The 12,879-nt window shown below is 41.0% G+C and overlaps 1 protein-coding gene across 2 annotated transcripts in view; it reads right to left on the bottom strand.

Moving 5' to 3' along the window:
• The window catches only part of LOC131467035 (teneurin-3), a 566,025-nt gene that overhangs the window by 421,128 nt on the left and 132,018 nt on the right, over window positions 1-12,879 (bottom strand). For both annotated transcript variants that reach the window (XM_058640717.1, XM_058640715.1), the window contains exon 5: window positions 12,305-12,339. The gene's annotated coding sequence lies outside the window, so the exon portion shown is untranslated. The remainder of the gene's footprint in view (window positions 1-12,304; window positions 12,340-12,879) is intronic.

Raw genomic sequence — 12,879 nt, forward strand, 5'->3', positions numbered from 1 at the left:
GTTACAATGTAACATCACGTAACCCCTCTATGGAAGACCACAGGAAGTGGTCCAAAAAAAATCATCTTTTTCTGTCTGACTGAAGGAAACTTAAGCTCAATGACATTAGCAAGAAGACAGTATGAATATTTTATGACTAATAAATAAATGATATTTGGATTGAAATAAACTTAATGAAACAAAAAGCATTGTGTCTGCCAACAATAAAATGGCTGTTTTATTTTGGGTGATTTATTCAAAAATGACCACCATCTGATATGAATGGGCAAGATTACAATAGATGGAAAACTGCACAAACACGTGGCAGTGATTTATGATTTTTTTTTGTGTCAGCATATGAGCGTTTGTGAAAGTACAGCAGTGAATACAGAAATAAGTGAGGGAAAAGTAAAAGGTTAATGAAAATGAGCCGCGGCTTTGGTCACCAACTTGTTCCGTGTTCGTTTGTAAAAACAGTAAATTACGCACAGATGGGCTAAAAATGCTAGAGTCCATTTTAGACATTATTCCCCGCGCAATATGGGAGCGAACACATGGTGTGGTTTATTTACAAAAAGAGGGCACATATGGTAATTCAGCCTGATGCAAACTGTGCAAGTGATTTTTAAGCATGTGTGAAGTCATGTGTTTGTGTAAAGCCACTGTATGAATAAGAACTAAGGCAGGAATCTGAAAGCAGGGTCCCCACACATTGGTTGACACCAAATTCAAGGACATCCCAAGACCAATTCCCTCAAATTCAAGGACTAGAATGTGCCGACACAGCTTAAGATGGGTGGGTCGTCCGTGATGCCGTGATTGTTCTTGGGATCTTGGGTCACAGTCAGTCTTTTGTAATTTGTCTTTGGTGAGACAGCGATGTTGGAATTTCCATTTCCCAGGCATCACGTCGTCATTTGCTCTGTCTTGTTTTAACTTTACTCGCTCATTGTTCTGCATGGAATCTCACGTCAAGGGGCGGAGTGAGACAGTACTGGGAGTGTAGTAGGAGTACAAGCAGTAGTTTTAGTAGTAGTAGTAGTAGTACTGTATGTGTAGTCGAGGTAGTGCAAGTATTAGCTCTACCACTGATCCACTGTTGCCCACCACCAGTAGTAGTAGCGGTAGAATTATAGTAATTGTAGTCACAGTAGTGTAGTAGTGGTAGTGTAAGTAGTAATAGTAGTAGTAGTTCAAGTACTAGTAGTGGTACTGGAATTGTAGTAGGATTACAAGCTGGAGTTTTAGCTAGAGTTGTAGTACTGCAAGTATTAGCTCTACCACTGAGCCACAATTGGCAACCAGCAGACGTAGTAGTAGAATAGTAATAGTAGTCGTCACAGTAGTGTAGTAGTGTATTTAAATAATGTGAATTATGTTGGACTCAAGCACTTTCAATGACCCGTGTCTATTCAGGCTGATTTTCAAAAACTTCCAAAAGCCTTCAAGTACAAGTGCGAACCTGGAAATGCAAGCACTTTTTAACGAGCAGTTAAAAAGAAAAAAGTTTCTTATTTTTTGTACAAAAAGGTGATTAGATCTAATGTAACGGGGTTGATTTAGATCAATCTGCTCCAGAGGCTGAGTGATAACATATTTAGTGACTCTGTTGCATCCAGACAGTCTTAACGATCCGACTCCGTCTCTGAAAACTTTCACTCTGAGCTTTAGTTAACGTCTCCACAGGCAGACAGACGAGGAGCTGCTGTACTCTGCCTCTGTTTGTGCGCTCAGGTCGTTAGCTGGTGTCTGAACTCGGAGAAACACTAAACATTTCTGTGTGTGTGTGTGTGTGTGTGTGTGTGTGTGTGCGGTAAGGCTGGCAAAACATAAGAAATTGCCCATTTTGCAATTTGCAGTTCGTCTCACACAGCTCTACGGGAAGAAGCACACAGAATAAAGATAAGCTCATCACGACTGCATTACTGTATCTCTGTATGAGGATGAGCAATGATTACATTACAAAACAAAAACAAGAGGAAATCAATGATACTGATATTTGGACGGGGGTGAGAAGGTATGAATAGTTTGATCGTGAGAATCATTTACACGTGTTTGTGCTGGTTATTAAAGATTCCTCGTACACTGTGACATTTTTATTTTTGGTCAAATTTAAAACATGGAAACAAACAGTGACTGTTTTATGAGGCGAGACATAAATTGAGTACATTCGTGACAAACACAGCTGCGACACAGCTTTCAGTGAGAAATGATGGATGTAAAACTTTGTTTACTTCTTACTTAAACTTAAACTTCAGTATTATTTTTGTGGCTCTGTCCGTCTGTCTGTCTTTCTGTTTGTGTATCTGCACTTGCACTTACCAATATGACCAACAGAGGCCGACAGAGGCTTGTTGCGTGAATGGTGGTGAGGTCTGCCACCTGTGATTGCCGTGTTTTTGTTTGTTTTGTTCAGGAAATACGACTCATGAAGTTTTAAAGAGGAACTTTACGGCGACACAACCGTGCCAAAACTCAGTCGAGCGAAAAGCAATGTGAATGCGGGCGAAATATTATACCACACGCGTAGATATATCACAAGTACGCGAGAGGGGGTGGAATCTTTAAGCAGCGAGCAAAGCAGCCACTAGAGGGAGAAGTGCCCTCGAAAACCACTGTGCTCTCTCGAAGTTGACTTCTGCTCGCGTGGGTTTACATACGACATGGGGGAGGGAACCCAGGGAGGACTGGCTCTATTGTGATTGGTCGTTTCTGAGAGCGAGCAAGATTTGATTGACGGCCCAACTTTTAGGGATCCCGGGAAAGAGAACAAACCAATCAGGATGACCGAAGAACGACCGGACCAACACTTCAAACTCAACCGATGCAACTCGGTGGCTTCCGTCAGGTAGGGTACCATGGGCTAAACGTGAGCGTTTACAACCCACACGAGCAGAACTCAACTTTGAAGATCTATCTTTTTTCGCCGGCTCTGCTGTGATGAACGTCTAAAATAACGCCATCAGTGAGGGCGCACACCCCCGCCTACTTGGCTAGGCGTATACTAGGCGTATACTATGGCCTGCAGCAATTTGTGTTTCTTGTCAAACCTGAGACTTCACAAGACCTTCTCATACTGAGGACTCCGGATCTAAGCGGCCCTGATCTTGCAAGGCTAATTTTCCGCTAACAGACAGTAGCAACGTCACAACGACAACGACACTGTTAAATTAGGGTAAAAATCCTGCACAGTTCTGCTTTAAAACAACCAGCGCAGCAGTATGACAACAAAAACCAAATCGTCTTCCCAGCAATGTGAGAAGAAAGGAGAATACTGTATATATAAATAGCTCAGATATAGGACACAATAGATTGATACAGCAGTTAGTTTTAGCCACGAAATCTATATATGCAGCTAATATGACTAAGACGGCTGTAACTATTAATGATACATTTATACTGCGATCCCTTTTCAACAAATAGGACAAATTATTTACACAAAAGTTAAAGTTTGTAAATCTCAACAAAAAGTGAAGCATACTGTCATGATGTTTAAGAAGTGGGAACAAGAGGAGCTTCTGCAGAGACAATAAAGAGAAGAGTCTGAAGGATATGGGGGTGAAACAGGGAGAAAGAGGGAAAGGAAGAACAATGGAACAATGCGGAAAATAAGAGAAAGAGACAGAGGGCAAACATGGATTAGAACGAAGGTTATAATCCGAGAAGAGGGGATGAAGTGTAGTCGGACTTTGTAATCAAAGATAAGAGTGGTACACGGAAAAAAGGAACTGACATTTCATCTGTGCAACTGACTGAAACAAACATCCGGGCCGAGACCACTCACTTTTTCTACAGAACCCTTGACAAGAGGCTCTTTAATGAGGCCTGCACACACACAAACACGTCCGTGGACACACACACACACACACACACACACACACACAAGTACCAAGCAGTTGTCAAGTCTTACCAGGAGAGTTTTATTTCTTTTTTTGAGGTCGCCATGTTTTACCCACGCGCACATTCAGACCATCACAAACCCCTTTAGCCTCCAGGGTTTACACACGTGTTAGGATGTGCAGCGCAAGGCGTCCTCTGATCTACCAAAACACCAACATCTGACAAAAAAGAAGCCACAGTGAAAGTGAGGCTGCTGAATGGGATTGAGAGGCAGAAAATGTGGGCGTGAGATCTGTGCCGAGAGCAGGTCTATAGGATGTCTTCTCATCTGCTTCATCCACCACAAATAACGTCTTCTAACAGACTCTAGGATCTGCACAGGTGTCTGGGAACTGAAGGTTGTCCAACTTCCATCATCCCAACAAGGGCACTTCATAACATTCTCCTCAGTCTCACCAAGAAACAAGGATTGGGTCGCCTACTGGGGCACAACTTCTTCTTTTTCTTTCTCCATTCAGGTGTCACCACAGCAGATCATCTGCCTCCATCTTGTGTCCTCTTCTGATACACCCGCTGTCCTCATGTCCTCCTTCAGAACATGCATGGCCCATCCTTTGTCCAATATAATCACCATCTCTCCTCTCTAATCCTGTCCATCCTGGTCACTCCCAAACAAAAGATCTCAGCAGCTTCAGATCTGACACCAGCGGCTGAAGACCACATCACGGCAGTTTCATGCAGAACTATATAATGCAAAGGTGCCATAAAATGCTCTTCAAGTTCAAATCTTATAATATACTGAAAGAAAAGGAGACTGAGTGGATTTCTGGGCTGATCGGCCTCCAGGCTCCTTCACTTCTCCAGTTTTTCAGCACTCGTTTGTTTGTTGTATTCCCAAAAGCATGTGTTTCACCTCCTATGATGGAAGACTATAAATTTCAATTGTGCTCAAATGCTTGGCTCTACCCTATAAGTGCTATAAACCTCGCGGAGACACATACTCTATGGTTAATAATGCAATATACTCAACTATTTATTAGGAGTCTGTGAAGTGATTCAGACACACACACACACACACATAGTGAAGAGGATTACCTGTCACCCCCATCATCCAATTTCAGAGTAAATCCATTTTTATGAGCATGTCACTGTGTGAGCTACACCTGAATTCACCATTCATCCTTGTGGCAAAGCATATTTTCATAAAGGCCTGCAAGTCAAATTGATTCCCTCAGACACAGATCTGCAGTAAAAAACTTAAGTCGAACAGTTAATGAAAAACACTGCAAACAGTACTTCCCCCCCACAGCTCTGTATAAATGATGGTACAAAGGTTTGATTTGTTTATATCATAGTTATTTTTGCACAATATTCCTCTATGTAAACATAAAAAAGCAAAAAAACACAGCGCAGGCAGACGCGAGAAACCCGGGGGTATAAATACTTCTAAATAAAAGCACAAGAGGTGGTAAAGTAATAAAGTTTAGGGAAATAAAGGATATAATAGTCGAGTTGAGAGCAATAACGACAAATAAATGTTCAAATAAAAGCTGAAAATGCTTGAATGCTTGTTTTTTCCTGCAGTACCACATGTGGCCACTGGGCCAAAAACTCCCAACTCCGCTGACGCAGCGACTTTCAGCTGCGTTGACGTATGAATGATTCCAATAAAAGTTGTAATTGCTGATTATTATAGTGTATAAACGGGGGGTGGGGGGGGGGGCTGTGTGTGTGTGTGTGTGCGCGTGAGCGTTTTTGTGCGCGTTTATGTCTCTATTAAATTTGTGTTTATTTATACTGTTCTCCACAATGCGTACCTGTGCTTGAGAGCTCAAAGTGTGTGTGTGTGTGTGTGTGTGTGTAGCTGTGCGAGTGCCGATAATCGTTGCTCCTATAAATCAAGCCATCTAATTGGTCAGGAGCTATAAACTCAGCAGGAGGTCCCGCCTCAGGCTGCTGCTAATTGGCCACCTGCCGTGTACGGCATTGCACCGTTGGTCCAAACTAGGAGCCGCTCAACACCGGAGCATCAACAGGTGTGAGTGTGTGGGTGAGTGTGTGTGAGTGTGTGTGTTTTATCTCTTTATGAGCCTGTGAGTGTGTGTGTGCTTTGTGTCCTGGTGTAACCCGAGTTGTCTCTGAAGACACTTTGATGAAAACATGGCGTGCGTTGTAAATGAACATCAGCTGCACAGGTCTTGTTTTCCCCCTCTTTCTTTTCCTTTCACAGAACATGTGAAACGTTACCTTTCACTTCAACGAGCTTGTGTGTGTGTGTGTGTGTGTGTGTGTGTCTTTCTGTGGCTGCGGGCACAAACTTTAAGTTTGGGAATCCATCGTCATGGAAACATGGCGCGCGCGTGTGTGTGTCGTGGAGAACTTCAGGCACTTTGTTACGTCTTTAAATGACCGTTTAAAGGTTGGACTTGGTCTTAAGTTACGGGCTCTGAAGAGGGTTTGTACTCTAAAGAAGTTTTACTGCATTTGTCAAATCCAGTGTGGTCTTCAGTGAGACCAAAGTCTGGTCCTAATGAGGCAGAAGCTCATTGTTGATGCCCTGGTTAAAGTTAGGTCTGAATGAAAGGATGTAAGTGTGGAGTAAGAAGGACTGCACGTGTGAGTGTGTGTGTGTGTGTGTATCCAGATAAAACAAAAATGATAGTCTGTTTAAATGTCAAACATTAAAGGGCTTTTCAAACGCTCCTGCTTTTGCAGAAACATCAGTGATAAAAAAAAAGGAAAAAGGGAAAGGTGAGACAGGATTCGTCAGTGAAACTACGGCTACACGTCACATCACATCTGTTCATGTCACGTTTAGAGCGTCTGAGTCAGAAAACTGCTGTAAAGGTTACGTATATTTAGGTTAAAAATCCCACAAATTTGAAAAGAAAGAGAAGAGGAAATCCTTCTGAAATGCAGTCACTTCCTGACTGTGTTTCTTTTGTTTTCCCACTTTCACTTTCATCTCGTCATCAGTCTATATTTCCGACACAACCATGGTTCTCAAACTGTGGCACCGGTGGTACATGAGCCCGCCCCTGTAGTGGTACCCAGTCAGTATGGGCCCCATAAAGGCTTCAATTCAGGCTGATAACATGGATCCCAAACAGGTTTGTACGCGGTTTCCATGACCGGAGCACAGACTCCGTGTGACACGGTCACTGGACTGAAACACCAGACTCCTCTGTTAAATACTGAGATTTTAGACGTTTCCCTGGTAATTGTTGGAGATTAACCCACGTTCTTTAGGATTGTAAAGTCTTTTTAACTCATCTACAGTTCGGCATTGTTCGGCTTGATTCTTGTGGCGGACGTCTCTTCCTGTGACTTCACACATCGTATCGCCTTTATTTATTTTTAAATTTATAAGAATAAAGTCGTACATTTACAACTTTATTCTCTACAGAGAATTAAGTCATAAATTTACGAGATTAAAGTCGCAAATTTACGACTTTAATCTTGAAGTCTGAAGTCACTAATACTGTTTCCTGTCACAAACAAACACTTCAAATATTTGAATTCTAAGCCGTGTGAAAGGTTCAGTTAAGAGGATGAAATGTCAATCACCTATAAGCAACACATTTTTCTTTTCTAGTCTCTTCTATTTTTTTTTTAAAGATCATTAAAGAGAAAAAGAAAAGTGCAATCAGGCGGCACTCAAGGGTGACATCGTGATAAATAAGTAATTGGATCAGGTGGCACTCAAGACGACTTCCTCAAGGAAGTCGTCTTGAGTGCCACCGATCCAATTACTTATTTATCACGATGTAATCAGTTAACAAAAGGCCATTCTCACCTTCCCACAGAGGAGCTAATAAATGATAATCAATCAGTTTCATCATTCTCACCGCGTTCATTAAGCATTAATGAGTGTTTGAAGTGTGGCCGTGATGATGATGATGAGGAGGGTGATGGTGATGATGTGTGTGTGTGTGTGTGTCATAAAGAAGTGATGGGACTAATATAAATATAATGGATAATAATAAAAACACATAATATAAAAAATGAACTGTGTGTGTGTGTTTAAAGGTGAGTTGAGCTCAAATCAATGCCTTCGGTCAATTAGTGGTGTAATGATTTAATCAATAAGCTTCTCCGTGAGGACCGTCATCACTTCTGCAGCGCTTTATGATCACTGTGTGTGTGTGTGTGTGTGTGTGTGTGTGTTTCGTATTGACAGCGTATGATGAAGTGAGAGAAGCCATCAATGACATTGATCTGGCATTAACCAGCTAATAAATACAGACCCTGTGTGTGTGTGTGTGTGTGTGTGTGTGTGTGTTATAATTGGCTCTCAAAGATTCTCCAACCAAGAATAAAAAAACTCCCTCAGATTATCTGACAGGCAACACTACATACAGATTAGGGCATAGATTAAACTAAGAAACTTCAATCATCATTTATAATAAGATCAGCCTAAAAAAAATCTAGGTAAAATATACAAAATCATACAGTGAGCATTTGTTTTTAATGGAATGATTAAAAGTGCTAAAGGAAAAACATCCACAACCAGATGTTTTTGCCTCTGAGTCATTTACTACTGAAGAGTTTTAAGCCACATAACAGAATTATTTAACTTTAATCTCAGAATTCATTCTGTTTTATTTTATTTTTATTACATGTGGCCCTAATATTCTCCCGTAATTAACTGATTTTGTCATGATTTAATATACTGTATATGTATATATATATAAGTGACTCCTGATTTTTCAGTATAAACCAAGTTTGAATAAATAAACAATAAATTCAATTAAAGGTCAAAATTAAAGTGTTTTTTTTCCTGTTCAGAAATGCAACAGATTATTCATCAATGACTAAATTAAAAACCAGTGTTTTGTTTGCAAATTCAGATTTGAATAGTCTCCCTTTGTTTGTTCCTTTGTCACACAGAGCAAAAAAACAAAGAAAATTAGTCTTGTTTCAAACATTTTCTGGCAATTTATGGACAAAATAATCCATGAATCAAGAAAATAACCAACAGATTAATTGATGATGGAGATAACTAGAGGTAAACTAGAGGTAAACTAGAGGTAAACTAGAGGTTTATCCGTCACATTTACACATTTCTATTTTATGTTTGCCTGCAGGAGTCTTCAGGAGCAAACATGGGGTTAAAGGAATAGTTCAGGTTTTTCAAAGTTGTCTGTTTACAGATGGAGAAGGAACACAGTTCATTTGACATTATACTGTAGTTACAACACAACGTGTGGTTGTATTTAAAGTATGAGAAAAGTTTCAACGTATTGAACAAAAATATGGAATGACAGTTTTAATAAAGTGACTAAAAGTTTAAAAAACTGAAAGATGAACATGAAAGTTTGAATATATATAAACAAACTAGACTAAACCTATAGAATGTATGTAATGTTTGACATGTTGAATCAAAGTTTGAACAAAAAGAACTGAGACTGAAATATAGGTACAAAAAACAAAATAAACAAAGTTGGAAAATAAATGGAATAAAGGTTTGATTATTGTCACTGAAAGGTTGAAAAATAACAAAATTCCAGTAGTATTCAAGGTTTTAGTTTCAACCTCTGTCTGACCTCATGTTTTTTGACAGAATCCATCCAAACATCCAACCATAAAAAAGCCTTTTAAAAAGATCCACTCTTACGTTTGGTTCTTATAACGTGTTTCCCCCCCCCGTTGTGTTGCTTTTGTCGCGTCACCTGCACAAACCCGTGAAGAGTCTTTAGATCGTCGGCGGCTAAAGTTCAGCGTCGTGTAAGTGTCGGACGTTTAAAGGCTTGTCTCCATTTTACACGTCTATAAAACGCTGCCGTTAAAAGAAAAAAAAAAGAGGAAAGGGCAGAGGTTTGTGGAAGGAAAAATTCACCTAAACTACATCTCTGCACTCTTAAGCTCCTAAATCTCTCTCTCCCTCTCTCCCTCTCTCCCTCTCTCTCTCTCTCTCTCTCTCTCTCTCCCTCTCTCTCTCTCTCTCTCTCCTGCAGCAGGAAACGAGGCTAATTGCCGGCGCGGTGCAACAGGTGTTGCTGTTTATCAGAACGCTCGAGCAGCTTGTGAGAGACATCATTAATACACACATATTTGTTTATTAAATATAACAGAGAAGTGAGTGAAGAAGGAAAGTCAAGATGTTTCAACTCATCATTGTTCAGTATCACAACTTCATTTTGTTAGACATGCTGTTCTAAGAAACTAAAACTCAGTGCAATAACCGTACAGTCCAACCCTAAGGTTCTCAAACTGTGGCATGTGTACCACCAGTGGTACGTGAGCTTCCTCTGGTGGCCAGCATGCGTAGAAAATGAAAGAAATATCAAAAAAAATAATGGTGATAATGGTGTAACTAAGAGAGAGCAGCATTTCCTCGGGTAGTTCTTGGTATAACAAGTTTTAGAACCACTGGTCTAACAAAAGCAAGTTCTCCTCGTGTGTCCGGGTTCTCCGGTTTCCTCTCACAGTCCAAAAAAAGAGGTTAAATGAACACAATAAGTGTGAATGTGAGAGTGAATGGCTGATGGAGCAAAAGTTGGAACAAACTCACATACCCCAATGCAGGACTACAAGATGGCCGCCACTCGTACAGACCAGTGTTGATTTTTCTTTGACAGTAAGTGAAGCTCAGCTTCCTCTAAAATGTCAAAGTCAAATATGCTCCGTGTTGTTTTCACATTTAAGTACTAAAAGTGCGACAGAAGGCGACCACAACGTGTCACTGCTTCTTTCAGAATCAGCCGCCGCATTAAAACCACTTCCACGGAAGCTCAGCTTCTCTGGGAGACAATGAAGCAGTGGGCGGGAGCGCAGACGCTGGGCTTCTGTGTGATGCGTTCCTCCATGATGATTGGAGGGACTGTCTGAAAGGGCGGAGCCAGGTTTTTGATTGACAGCGTTGCAGAAACAAACAAACACGACAGCGGAGCCTCTTTCTGGGTGGATTTTGTGATGAAGTCCGCAGACAAACAGATGCTCGCTGTGTGATATTTGCTTGGCGATAGAGAACAATTTAATTTGTACATATACACTGTGAATAAAAACACTATTATAACATTTCAGTTTTTTGGGGGGGAAAAAAATCTAATTTTTGGGGGAAAAAATCTACTTTTTTGGGGAAACAAATCTAATTATTTGGGGAAAAACAACAGTTCAGGAAGAGTGGGCGATATGAGCTCAGAATCATCATCACAATATTCCATCACAATCACAATTGGCGTGATGGACAGAAATAACTGATTATATTGATATTGTGTGGCGGGCTGCATGAAATCAGTTTGAGGGCCACATGTGGCCCACGGGCCGCGAGTTTGAGACGTCTGGTAAAGAGCGTCGCTATCGACTGGTATTTCCAGCTCAGACCCACGATATAAATGGAACAAAGTAGAAGCAGAGAACAGTCGAGAGGAAAAAGAAAAGCTTTTACAGAGTCTTGATTGCTGGTGAGACGCAGCAGGCGGCACAGGTGAGCGAGACAGAGCTGATGAGGAGGGAGTTCCAGGACGACAGAGTGGATGAGAGGCAGCACAAGTGGCAAATGAGTGGCAGAGGAGCACAGTGCGACATACACAGCGTATATTTATAAAGACAGAAATATCCCACATCACACTCCAAATGTCAAGTGTCTTTTTTTTTCCATTTCTGATTCATTTCCATGTCATGAACGTAAAGGCCAGACACCAGTCACATAAACACCGGTCAGAACGCGACTAAACCTTTTAAAGTCTAAAATCACACAGATATTTTTACTGATGAGCCACAACGTTAAGGTTCGTAAACGGAACTAAATTATCTTTTTTATTTTGCCGGTTTGGAAAAAGTTTCAGGAAATGTCTCCATCCACACTAAAACGCTGTAGTACATATACCAGGCCTGTAGGTGGCGCTGCAAAAAGAGTTTACGATCGCAGAAACGGAGACAGAATGAACCGAGCCAGGGGAAAGAAAGGGACATAAAGAAAGACAAAGACGCTATATTGAGCAACTTTACAGACTTACAGTACGTAACGTTTGGTTTCTTTCAAAAAAGCAACTAGCGGCAAATCTAGCGACTTTCTGTCGCTTAACCCAAACAAGACAAAATACAATCCCTAAAGGTCCAGTTTGTAATAATTACTGACATCTAATGGTGAGAGGGCAGATTACAAGAAAAGGGCATTTTCAGATGAAGAAAATAATGTTGTTCTTTTTCATTTGTACATTTAGCATCGGCTTCAAAATGCGACAAGCAAACGCACCAGGTGGTTTGTCCATTCAGGCTTCTGTAGAAACATTAACGCCCTTACCTTAAGTCCATAAAAGGCTTATTCTAAGGCTATTTTTTTACTTTAAATTCAAACAAACACACCTATGAGTAGTCGACTCGATCCTCAGAACCCAAAACGACTGCAGACTGCAGCATTCTGCAATTAATGAAGACTCTGTGTGTGTGTGTGTGTGTGTGTGTGTGTGAAGCCACAGAGAGCTGGCACACACAAGGCTGCGAGAGGGAAGAAACAGATCACAGGTATTGATTTTCTTACTTATAGAGCAGGTGAGAAGGCGGGCAGGGATTTACCTGGAGAGAGAGAGAGAGAGAGAGAGAGAGAGCTGTTAGAAAACAATGAACACACACACACACACACACACACACACACACATTTGGCTGTGGGGTACAGCAGTGACAGTTGAATTATGGATTTCTGTATTGTGGTGGACTGAGAGGGAGGGAGTCAGCTGGGCTTAGCTTTACAACTGCTTTGTCAAGCTGACACGCTGCACACACACACACACACACTGTGTGTGTGTTGTGCATCTACTGTACAACACACACACACACACACTGTGGCTGTGTGTGTGTGTGTGTATTTGGAGCCGTTAACCTTTAGGTGTCGGAGTTGATTTTTTTTTACTCTGTGATCAAATGCTCATTATTCATCAGAGAGAGTTTCCTAACTGACCTGCGCCTGCGATCCAACAGGTGCAAATATAAATATGAATGAATGAATGAATGAATGAATGAATGAATGAAAGATTTCTACGTTCCGCATCCTCTTCAGCCCACCACTTATTAATAGGTTCATTTTGCTTCACTTTGCTGATGTATTGTTCCATATCA

Source organism: Solea solea, chromosome 10, assembly GCF_958295425.1.
Source record: "Solea solea chromosome 10, fSolSol10.1, whole genome shotgun sequence".
NCBI lineage: Eukaryota > Metazoa > Chordata > Actinopteri > Pleuronectiformes > Soleidae > Solea > Solea solea.